The 11,496-nt window shown below is 46.6% G+C and overlaps 1 pseudogene; it reads left to right on the plus strand.

Moving 5' to 3' along the window:
• Positions 1 to 7,276: 7,276 nt before the first annotated feature.
• LOC146180782 (uncharacterized) lies at positions 7,277 to 9,480 on the plus strand (annotated as a pseudogene).
• Positions 9,481 to 11,496: the final 2,016 nt, after the last annotated feature.

Here is an 11,496-nt window from a genome sequence, read left to right on the forward strand (position 1 = left end):
ATCTGTGGTGCATCGCGTACATCAGGCGCATCATTCGAGTGGCCATTATCGTCGTTTTATGGACCCCACTCTTCGGTAGCTGGCCGCATTTAGCTAGACATGGCGCTACCTGAAAAAAACTACACCTCGCTTGTAAAGGGGAAGACTTTCCTCACATGTGGGCGTAATAAAATGCACTAAAGTTTGAAAACTTCTATTCTCGACTACTGTGCCCAAGGACGTGGGATCGAATCCTGGCCTCGGCGGCCGCTTTTCGATGGAGGCGAGAACCTAGGCTCCCGTGTGTTGTGCGATGTCAGTGCACGTTAAAGAACCCCAAGTGGTCCAAATTACCGTAGTCCTCCACTACGGCGTCTCAAATAGCCTGAGTCGCTTTGGGACGTTGAACCTTAATAAAATGAAAACTCCTATTTTTAAATACATCAATTAAGCCAAGAGAATTGATTGCAGAAATTAGTTTATTAATACATGGCTTATTGTGTACGTTTCATGTTTTTAAGGCAGTTCGCATATATCACCGACAAACGTCAATTTGCATTTCTTTGGTTGCATGCATAAATATAACCAACTGCCTAAAATATTGCTTATTTGTTTACTGCATTATGACTGCAAGGGTGAATACAATTTAGGTCTAGGAAATAGGGTTTGTATACGATATGATGTATCCGGAAACTTGGCGTTTTCCCTCAGCGACTCTGTAGTTCTCCACAGAATGGTTCAAGTAATCACATTTCCCCACATTCGTGCCTTAATGGAATACTACGGGCTATAGGGACCGGGCGCCCGTTGTATGCCGCCACCGTCGCCTCGGTGGAACAGCGCCGCCCGCGGCGGAGTGCGGAAACAGCGGAATGCTGAGGCAGCTGAGCGGCGCAGTCATTTCCGTTCTGCGAGGCGTTTTTCAGCCTGTCCCTACCCGTCGTTTTGCGGTGTGGCTTTGAGAGCTTTGAGCTGCTTTGAGTAATCGCAAGGAGTATTTTTGACCGGGAAATCTTGAAAAAGAAAGGGGCCGTTCTCGGCAGTTCGTGCGTGTTTTTTTTTTTTTTTTTGAAACCGCCCGGCGCATGGCATTTCTGTTATATAGTCGAAAATGCCGCGCGCGTGATTTCACCATGCTCTAGGAACACCTTCGTTAGGCACTCGTTAAGGCGACTTCGAAGACGGGAATTGCGCCTGCACTGCGCGTCCATCTTATATTAGGTTTAGTCGAAACCTGCCTGAAGATCAAATACCGCCGAGCCGTGCAGCCGTGGCGCCGTAGTAGTGGTAGTTGTAATGGTCAGAGTTCATGTAAAATGAAAAAGATGCTGCACTAGGCTCAAACGATTCAGAGTAGAATAATAGCAAATGACATTCCAGTTTCAACTTTGCAACGAGAGCTGTAAAAGGAGAAAAATAAACAAGCAAGACAAAAGTAGGATCCTATTTATGGTTGGAATTGCAAACACACATATACTTCCAGGACTTCCTGCACAATTACGCTACAATAGCTCACTGAACCCGGCCTTGAGACTATAAAACTTAATCATAATATAAGCCAAATGAGTAATACCACCTCAGCATCATTTTTACATATACGACAATGCTCTTTTTGAACACGTCGGAGCTGCTACATATAATTGACTGAGAAAATATTATACTATACATGCCTTTCTCCTGACATGCTGCGGAAGTTGTGAAAAGAAAAAAAAATAAATTTTCTGCTAGCGTTCTCTCAGCGCAGGAAGTTCAATGCGATTGAGCGCACCTGCCTTGAAATCTGAAGGCAATAGTCCAATACTGTCAAACTGTAGATACAATCGAAAAAAAACAACAACACACAGTGTGATGTGTTGTAAGATAAGCCATCGACAACTAAGAGAGTGTTCTATTGGTAAATGAATCCCTCTGATGGCTCGTTCACAAAGGTAGTCTACTTTCTCAGCGTACCACGAAATTGCAGGGCCGATACCTAAGTGACCTCGATACCTGATGAGTGTGAGGGGACACGACCATGTATGTAGTTTTCTATTTGCACGCAAAAGAATCCGGATAACTGAAAGCCATTCCTTTTACAACTTTGTCACTGCAGCTTGCCGGACTGCTGCTAAATATGTTTACATTGGCCATAGAAGCAATTTCTGAGAGAGGTAAAGCGGTCTTGCCGTACTACGCCACAATCAGGCAATATCACGTTCACTAAAATGCCGATGAGAAACACATGTATTTAGGCGGGCCAGGAAATGGACGCTGCTGAGAAAATACGTAAAGCCGTGTCAGGTGCAACGTGAATGCGAAAAAAAGAAACTGCTACATGGCCTTCGAAATTATAAAAAAAAATGCTACGTTTATGCTCGTTTCCACAAATTAAATTGTATTTTTTTCTTGTTCTACTTTTATATCAAGCCGATAGCAGATTTTGCGACCATGCGGTATTGATAGAGCTGGGAAATTAGTGATTTTATTAGGCGAAGTGGACATGCCACAAACAAATGTTAACAAACTCTAAGAGTATGAGCTCTCAGCGCATTTTCATTGCTTGACAAACGAAAAGAGGAACAATGACAAGATCATGGTAATAGGAATTGTTCATGTCTCCTATCTGCTCTTTCTGTTAAAGGTCCCCAGAAAGGGGTCACCAAGAAGGGTAAACAACGCAATAACACTGATAGTTAATGAACCACCCATCATTCTCCCGCAAAAATTTTCGATCTAGCTTCTGCAACACCAGAGATATCGGCGATTAAAAATGACCCTTCCAATTTTCCCTCTCAACTCGTACGCCGAAGGGAGCCATAAAAAAACAAAGAATACAAGCAAGTTCAAAGCTCCGCCCAGGCATACGTCACTTCGACGAACTTCCGGTTGCCGCGCGCTCGCCCTCTGGCGTACTCCGCCAACCCGTCCTCGCTTGCACACGCCTGAGGAGTTCGCCAGTTCGCGCAGCGACGGGTAGTGTAACCGCGAACCCGTGGTTATCATATGTTACACGGCGGACCAAACCATGGTTGCACCACTAACCGCGGTTACCGCAAACCGAGCATGACGACCTCGGTTTGCGTCGTTAACCGAGGTTATGACGGCGTCTGTTGACGGAAGCTACTCGTCGGCGCCCGAGTGCGCGAAACGTACGAGCGGGTCTGCTTCACAAAGTTATTCATTTGCCCACTGTATCACGTTTAAAGATCAATGTATACATTACGGTGCCGCCCGACGTCTTCGATTACGGCTGACAGAGCAGCGACTGCGTACTGAAGCCTTGTCGTGCCTACAGTATCGTTTGAACGGCTTGTTGCTGAGCAGAACGCCAAAAAATACGCGGCCTTAGCTATGAAAGTACACGAGTTTGCAACGCTTGCAGCACGGGATGCCGTGAGCAGGCTGAGGTAGTACGTTACACAATTACCGCGGGGGTGGAGCGTGCGAGCGCGGCGAACTCCGGCGCCGTGCGTGACCGTCCCTAGTCGTCGCTAGGCCTATTGTTTCGCTTCGAAGCCGCGGCGGTCGACGCTTTGGAACATGATCAACGCTGTCGTAAATCGCCTACTTATGAAACTGCCTTATAGTGATTCCTATCCTGCCATAGTAAAATAATTATAGGATTAACTCTGCCGACGCATTAATCGCAGAGCTAGTACGAGCAGATCGGATCAGCCGAAATCCACCAGCGGCAGCTGGCTTGAGCAGAAACTAGCTTGTATCACTGCTATCGCTCTTACCAGCAATTTGCTGCTGGTCAGCGATCCTCACGAGGGCTTCATACTTGATATTCGGCTCAGTATTCCAGACGCCAACAAAGTTTAGCACGCTTTATTTCGGACATCGGTGCTAACGATCCGCCGTGTCGTTCGCGAACGGCATGCGGGAGGAGGGGCCGCAGCGGCGGTGTTTACGGCGGTCGAGGAGGTGCTGCCATCGTGCGGTGCTTGGCCGTGCTATTGACGCCTCGTCGGACGACACTCCGATACTCCTTAAACCACATTATATAAATAAGATATTTGTAAATGCAGCTTCGTTCTGCCGATCCCTGCGTCGCTTCAGTTGTTGCACTTAATGGGCAATGGCCACCAAACCGATAAGGGCGGCGAGCTGTAACAGCCCGCACAGAGTTCGAGCAGATGACTTTCGCAGCTACCAGAAGTGTGTTCGTGACGTCATGGTTGCAGTGACCGCAGCGAATGGCAGTTTCTAGCAAGCCTTGCCAGTCAACCGACCCGTGACGTCACGGGATTAGGAAATAGTTCCATGCGACACCGCCAAGCGACATTTCCTCTGCCCGCGAATTTCAAAAAAAGCTGTTTTTAAATATTAATAATAAATCGCTGGCTTTGTTCCAAGGAGTTATACTTTGCGTTAATGCTCAAAAGGATGTGTTCTACACATTGAACACGTTTATCAGTGGTTTCTTGGGGGCTGTTTCCGTGGACCTTTAAGAGAAAAAAGTAAATTATCATTGACTATGTCAGCGAAAGTGTCTGCACTACATTGTCTCTTCCCATCACTGAAGACCGTAACGCAGCCTGAACGACGATGGTGGAGCTGCCTTTTCCTTTTCCGTGCTGGGGTTTTCTTGTACACAGGCGGGGAAATGCTAGCGTTGTAACTTACGCTGTTGGGTTACTTCAATCGTCAATAAAGTGACTACAGATGAAGGAGTGCGGTTTCGACTCTGAGACTTTCGTGCCGTCACTCCTGGGGAACAGAAGGCACAGAGAATCCGGTAGCAAGCGGAATTTTAAAAATTCGGCACTTTCCATGACCACACAGTAACCAAATACGTAGATTCGTGCCTTTGCCTTTCAAAGAACCATGCTTAGGTCACCCGCCACGCATGCTTCTGTGGAAACCCGTAGAAATGAATCGACTTAAAAACGTCCGACGAGTTTGCGTAGCTGCCAGTGGAGCCAACAACGCACCACGTTTCGCCAGCCTTGTTTGGCCAGACTTCATTTCACTGGACATATCCACACACAACTAGCCCAACTTTCTGTTCTCTTGAGGATATATTCACGCACGTCATCTAAACCTTAGGATTTCTAATTTCCACACAAACCAACGACAAACAGTACGCTCCAATGCGCTGGCAATGCGCCGGCCCCGGCCAGCGCATTCCGGCGATTGAGCGATGCGCCGAGAGGCGGCGCCACCCGTTCAGCTGTCCGGTACCTGCGCTGCCGCCCGGCTCCCTACGATGTCCAATACCGCAAGGTGGGACGATGAACTTGCCTTCGTCCGTGGCCGCAAAGCTGCCACTTCTCATCTCCTTCTTCTTGCTCACTCTGCTTCTTTTCCTCTCTCTCTCTCTACGAAAAAGCCGTTTGCCATGATGGAAGCTCCTTTGTTCGGCTCGCGCATTACGGCAGTGCAGTCGCCTTTGTGTTTCTGTGTGTTCGTGCTGTTGCAGCGACGATAAGTTATGTTAGCACTTGTTCACTATGAGAATGAGCATAAGCGCTGTGTTGTGCGTGAGGAAACTGTCCGCAACTAGACCTCATACCGTACAAAGTTGTACGAGGTATTCTTGGACGGCGAAGAGAGTGCACGAGACGGCTACTACAATGCGCACATAATTCACATGACAAGTAAGCTTCTTTTTGCTACGAAGTGTTTTGATTTGGCTTCAGAACCGAGATATGATTCGTGATGCTGGTACCTAAACACAGAAGCGGAAGACGAAATGAAGGCGTGGAGGCGAAAGCACAGGAGGCCTAGCCGGAAACGCACTGAGGATCCTGCGAGGAAAAAAGGTATGTAAAGTCGTGCTTATCTTTTTTCTACATTTAGCAGCTGCGACAACGAATGTAGTTTCTAACATTGCAGTAAATTGAAAATGTACATTGGCTCCTGGTTTCTTAATGAAAAGTGCCAAAACGCCGAGTTCATTTGGGGAGCTGCGAAGTACAGGCATGATTAGGCTAGTCGAGAGCATTCGAGCGGTGCTCGCTGTGGTTGCAAGAGATGCAATGTTTTGTTGCTGTTATTGGCTTTAAACTGTAATGTTGGCGCTCCGGAGTCACCACATAGTATATAAAATGACAAAGACGGATTAAGCATTGCGTTCGCTACAGAACAAATGGGCTAATATTTCCCTTCAGAGTCGAGTAAAAGTAGCCCCTATTTGCCCTCTTCTGGAATTTATTTCCCTTCATTTCGTCACCCCTGCCCTACAAACTATACTTGCAGTCGGCATCCCGCTTGTCTGGAGCACTCGAGCAGCGACTTATGCGAAATTGGCCCCTTAGTAAAAGAAATTGGCACCTGTATTGTATCTCACAAAAATGTTTGCCATGTGTGACATCTAATGGTACAGGATGAAGAAATGGACAGCAGGCAGTAGGCTCCAGAATAATGGGGCTAATGCCTGTGCAGATGTTCCTGAGCTTGCTGCCGTCGGTCAGTACAGGGTGGCACGTCGCCAACCGGATTAGGCGGAGGACGGGCGTATCATCCACAAAGGTTATCCACCGCCCCTCCACTTACCGGTATAATCGGATAATCGGTATAATCGCGGTTCACGGCACCGTCTTCGTGGCACAACGCTCAACCGTCATGTACTTCCAGGTTTTGCTGACCACTGTCCTGGGTGGCCTGTCGCCTGCTGACCTTTTCTGGCTCGCCGAGCCACCTCCCGAAGGACCGGCGGCCTTTCTGGACCAGCTATCAGCGAACTACAGCCTCCTATCAAGCCCGCCGCCACAGCTCCCGCCAAGTCTGGCCAAACTGCTCGCTTTCGGCTGGCAACTGGGGACAGCATCGGCTCGCCCTTTTCCGCCTCCATATAAGCGCGCTCACTTCAATGCCCCTTCGGGTCACGGCACCGTCTTCGTGGCACAACGCTCAACCGTCATGTACTTCCAGGTTAGTTACAATGATGCTCAGTGTTGTCGAGATGACGACGTTTGTCTTGTAGCGATGTCGTGCCCCCCCCCCCCCCCCATTGTTTCAAGCGCTTCTGTGCTGTACTTGGGTACCTTTGGCGTTTCTTGCTACTTGGCAGCGAATAGACAGTTTTAGTTTCACGTACGTGAGGCGTTCACGGACGTGAACGTAGGAAGTCTACGTAGCCGACGCGCATGTCGTTTGGAACCCTTATAGTTACACGTTCGCGACGCACGCTGCACGTCGTTCCTAGCGCCATCTATTGACAAATACAGACACTGTTACAGCCATTCTAATACAAGACGAGTCTAAGCCAAGCCTGTTTAACTGCGTCGGAGCGACAGTGCATCGGGTCGTCCTCGCCCTGTGTAAATCGCAACTGTTCTTTTATACCTTTGCCACCTTTGCGTTTAGCAACATGCCTCGGAGTATTCTGTGTGACCGCTACCTGCTCTCCACGCTGTCGTGGGAGGAGATCGATGATCTCATGATGTCGAGGGCGGAGCGGGTTTTTTATAAATGCTCTCTGGAGGATATTGAATATTACTCCAGAAGAAAGAGAGAATCGGAACTTTTGCGCTACCGCTCGCACCGTGGACTCCTCAATATTGATAGTATAGAGCCCTCCCTATTCAGGCAGCAGTTCCGTTTTGATAAAGCGGACTTTGATTACCTGTTTGGTGCGCTTCAGGTGCCGGAAACTGTGAACAGTGCACAAAACGTCACCGTGCCAGGTCGGGAGGCATTATGCATAACCCTTAGACGCCTAGCCTACCCAAACAGGTGGTGTGACCTCGAAGCCATATTTGGGAGGCACTCATCGGTAATGTCGAGTGTGGCGACGCAAGTAGTGCATCACATTGCCCACAGTTTCAAGAATCTGCTGAATGACAGCAACAACCACGACTGGCTGTCTCCTGCACACCTAGCGAAGTTTGCAAGTGTAAGTAGACTTGATTGTTTTACTTATTCCCTGCAGCAGTGTTGCATGGAGCTGGTGATAGGTGTCCTGTCACCCTGCATAATGTCAGTTTTTCGCCCAGTAAGGTATCTTGCGTTATATTATGTTTGCTTAAATGTGGGACACGCAAACTGGCTGCATTAGATGACAATGCGGCATATCGAGATGTATTACTCACCTCCCTCAGCCAGCTATGTGCTGGGGCAAAGAATATGAAAGCGATAGTGACACGGGGCTAGCGAGGAGTACCAGGAAATCAGACTACTCATAAAAAAGGAATCTCTCTCTCCAGGAATTCCTCTTTGAGGAATGATGCATCCACATGGTAGTCGCATGTTATACACTAACCCTCCCCCCCCCTCCCCTCCCCAGAAAAAAAAACAAAAAACTTCATTTTGATGGGGGAATCTTATTTGGCTGTCTCTCAGTCTGAACTCTACACCCCACCTTTGCAAATTTCATGTAAAAGTGCAACATTATTAAAATTTTCACATTTATGTTAGTGTTGAATTTATGTCAACATTAACTCAACATCCCATGTAAAACAGCTTACTTGATGTTCCTGTTTTGCTGATATTCAAAACTCAAGTTTTGATTGCATTTCATGTTGTTATCTTGCAGGCCGTACAAAACCGTGGTGCCGCTCTACCCAACTGCTGGGGATTTATAGACGGTACAGCTCGCCCCATATGCCGACCAACAAGGAACCAGCGTGAATACTTCTCGGGCCACAAGGGTATGTACGTGATAAAATACCAGTCGGTGCTGTGCCCAAATGGGATTGTGTGCCAACTTGACGGGCCTTATCCTGGAAGGCGGCGTGACGCAGGTATCTAGTTTATTGTTCAATACTGAAGAAAATTGTGCTATCATAGTAGACATCACAGCGATAAGGCTATAGTTTCATAAGCAGTATATGGTGTTTAGTTTCTCATCAAGCAGCAGTTATTACAGCCACCATATAAGTGTGCTATATTTAGAATAAATATAATTACAGGAAGGCACAGAGAAAAACACCTGTACTGCTAACGTAAGCATTTTTCTCTTTTCTATTTCTGAAATGGTGTGTGTGCCATGTACCAATACAGCAAACAGTAATATATATACAGTTTAGATGATTTCATAAAACACTTCAAAGCTGCTTGCATGTTATGTAGCATGAATATTCAGTTTATGTGCCAATTTCAGTGCGATTGATGTAGTTTTGCAGTTCTGTAGGAGTGACCCTCTGTTATCATTATTCTTGTAGGGATACTCAAGACCAGCGGCCTGTATACCAAACTGGAGAAACTGGTTGGGCATCATCAGTTTGTGCTATACGGCGATCCTGCCTATCCTTTGAAGCCACTCCTGATGAAGCCCTACGGTGGCTCTTCTTTGACGGCCACACAGCTGGCGTTCAACTACTCCATGAGTCGTGTTCGGCAATCGGTTGAGTGGGGATTCGAGAAAGTGGTAGCCGAGTTCGCCTTCCTTGATTAAAAAAAAAATCAAAAACTGCTACGTCAGCAAGTAGCACAAATGTATAAAGCTGCAACGATCCTGACGAACTGCCACACATGCCTGTATGGTAGTCAGGTTTCACAATACTTTGGAATTGATCCACCTAGCTTGCTAGAGTACCTGACACCACATTCTATGCCATGAACATGCTTGTTTGTTTGTTTGTTTGGGGGGGGGGGGTTGTTTGTTTGTGGGGTTTATCGTCCCAAAGCAGCTCAGGCTATGAGAGACGCCTTAGTGGAGGGCTGGGGAAATTTCAACCACCTGGGGTTCTTTAACGTGCAGTGACATCGCACAGCACACGGGCGTCTTGCTTTTCGCCTCCGTGAACATGCATTTTGCATATTAAGCACTTGTGTGACCTTGTATGCAAACTTGAATAAGCATTAAGAGGGCACATGGCAGATTCCAATTGCAAGCTGCCTAAATTAATTTCACAAAATTTCTTGCAATTTATTTTTATTTTATTATTATGGGGTTTAACGTCCCAAAGCGACTCAGGCTATGAGAGACGCCGTAGTGGTGGGCTCTGGAAATTTAGACCACCTGGGTTTCTTTAACGTGCACTGACATCACACAGCACACGAGCGCCTTGCTTTTCGTCTCCATCGAAATGCGACTGCCAAGGCCGGGATTTGATCCCGCATCCTTGGGCACAGTAGCCGAGCACCTTACCACTGTTTTTAGAATGTTCAGGAAAGCAAATTGATTCAGCCGAGCACAACCTGAATAGTTTTGCTGTTCAAAATGCTGCCTTGTAGCTGTGCACAGTTGCTAAGAGCAACTACCTAAATGCAACGCTGTCATTTTATGTTCTGAATTGCAGCCATAAAAATAACTTGCCTGTCTCTTTATGCTTTGTAGGTCATGGCTTCCAGTACTGGATATTTATGCACTACAATCAACACAGCGGGACAGATCACTCAAACCACATGACACAAGAGCACACATTGGTCTCCTGTTTTGCTTGTAGCACATAAATCTCCAGTACCTTGTGTAATTACCATGCCTGTTTTGTTTTATTTTAACCCTCTCATTTGTAATGTACAACTGTGCCCTTAGGGCGTAATGGAGAAAGTTTGAACATTAAAATGCCTACAATGCCCAGATCACTTTTTTTACATGTATTCACATGTACAGCAATTCCAGCGTCGGCATTCACAAAGCATGTTTATTTGCTCATTTTGTAGTGTTTTCTTGGGGGGCAATCCTGGTCAGCAGATTTTCCAGGATGCTAAAAAACATGCGGCGTTCGTTTGCCCTTTCTTGCCTATCGTCCGCACGCTATTCTGCACGTAAACGACATTCTTCTGCCCGTTCTTCAGCCTTTTGTTTCAATTCTTCTTGCCTCAGATGCATTTCATGTGTGGCTTTCTCTTTCTCCCATTGAAGGCGGTCTTCTTCTAGTGCAATGCGTCTCGATTCGATCAAAAAGTCTTTTTGCTTAAGAAATTCATCGTGCCTCATTCTTTTTTCAACAAATTCATAGTCGGCTATCTCGAACCTTCGAGCTTGTTTTCTTTTCCCTGTAGAGCATAGGAGTAAAAAAAAAAACAATCAGCCTCTATAGTAGCACGAGAAAGTGCCCACATAGATCTGGAGATGAATTTGGGCAAGCCATATTCATTACAAGGGAAGCACATTAAGTATTGCTGTTTGCCTTCTCATAGACACAAGGCAAGTAAAAAACCACACAGCCCTAATTAAAGGCAAAATCGAGTACTAGCTCAAGCAGTGAACTGTACAGCGACATGTTTCCAGCAAAGCAAGAGCAATGGTGAATCAGAGCTGGCGTTGATGTAGACTTGTTTGGCACACTGTTCTGCATGATGTACAAGGCATTCTACGAGGGCATGAGGTATGCTGACATGAACATAACAGATGCACGAAACACTGACAGCTCCACAGATCAGCACAAATATTTTTCAAAGTACCTTATTGCATAAACTGTTCCTTTCGTCAATAATATATATATCCTCTCTTTCACTCATGAAGTGAAGGAGTGCAGAAAAAAAGTGAAAATTCAGCTTTACTAGTTCCCAGCCGCATAGCATACAGAAATTCAAGAAGCAAAATCAAAACAAGAAGAAAAAGAAATGCAGGCAGAGCAAGATGATGGCAACAGCACAAAACCACGGGTGAAAATACAGGAATGGCTTGTTTAGAAAGGCGAG

Source organism: Amblyomma maculatum, chromosome 8 (genome assembly GCF_055883805.1).
Source record: "Amblyomma maculatum isolate TAMU_Amacu chromosome 8, ASM5588380v1, whole genome shotgun sequence".
In the NCBI taxonomy this organism is placed as follows: domain Eukaryota; kingdom Metazoa; phylum Arthropoda; class Arachnida; order Ixodida; family Ixodidae; genus Amblyomma; species Amblyomma maculatum.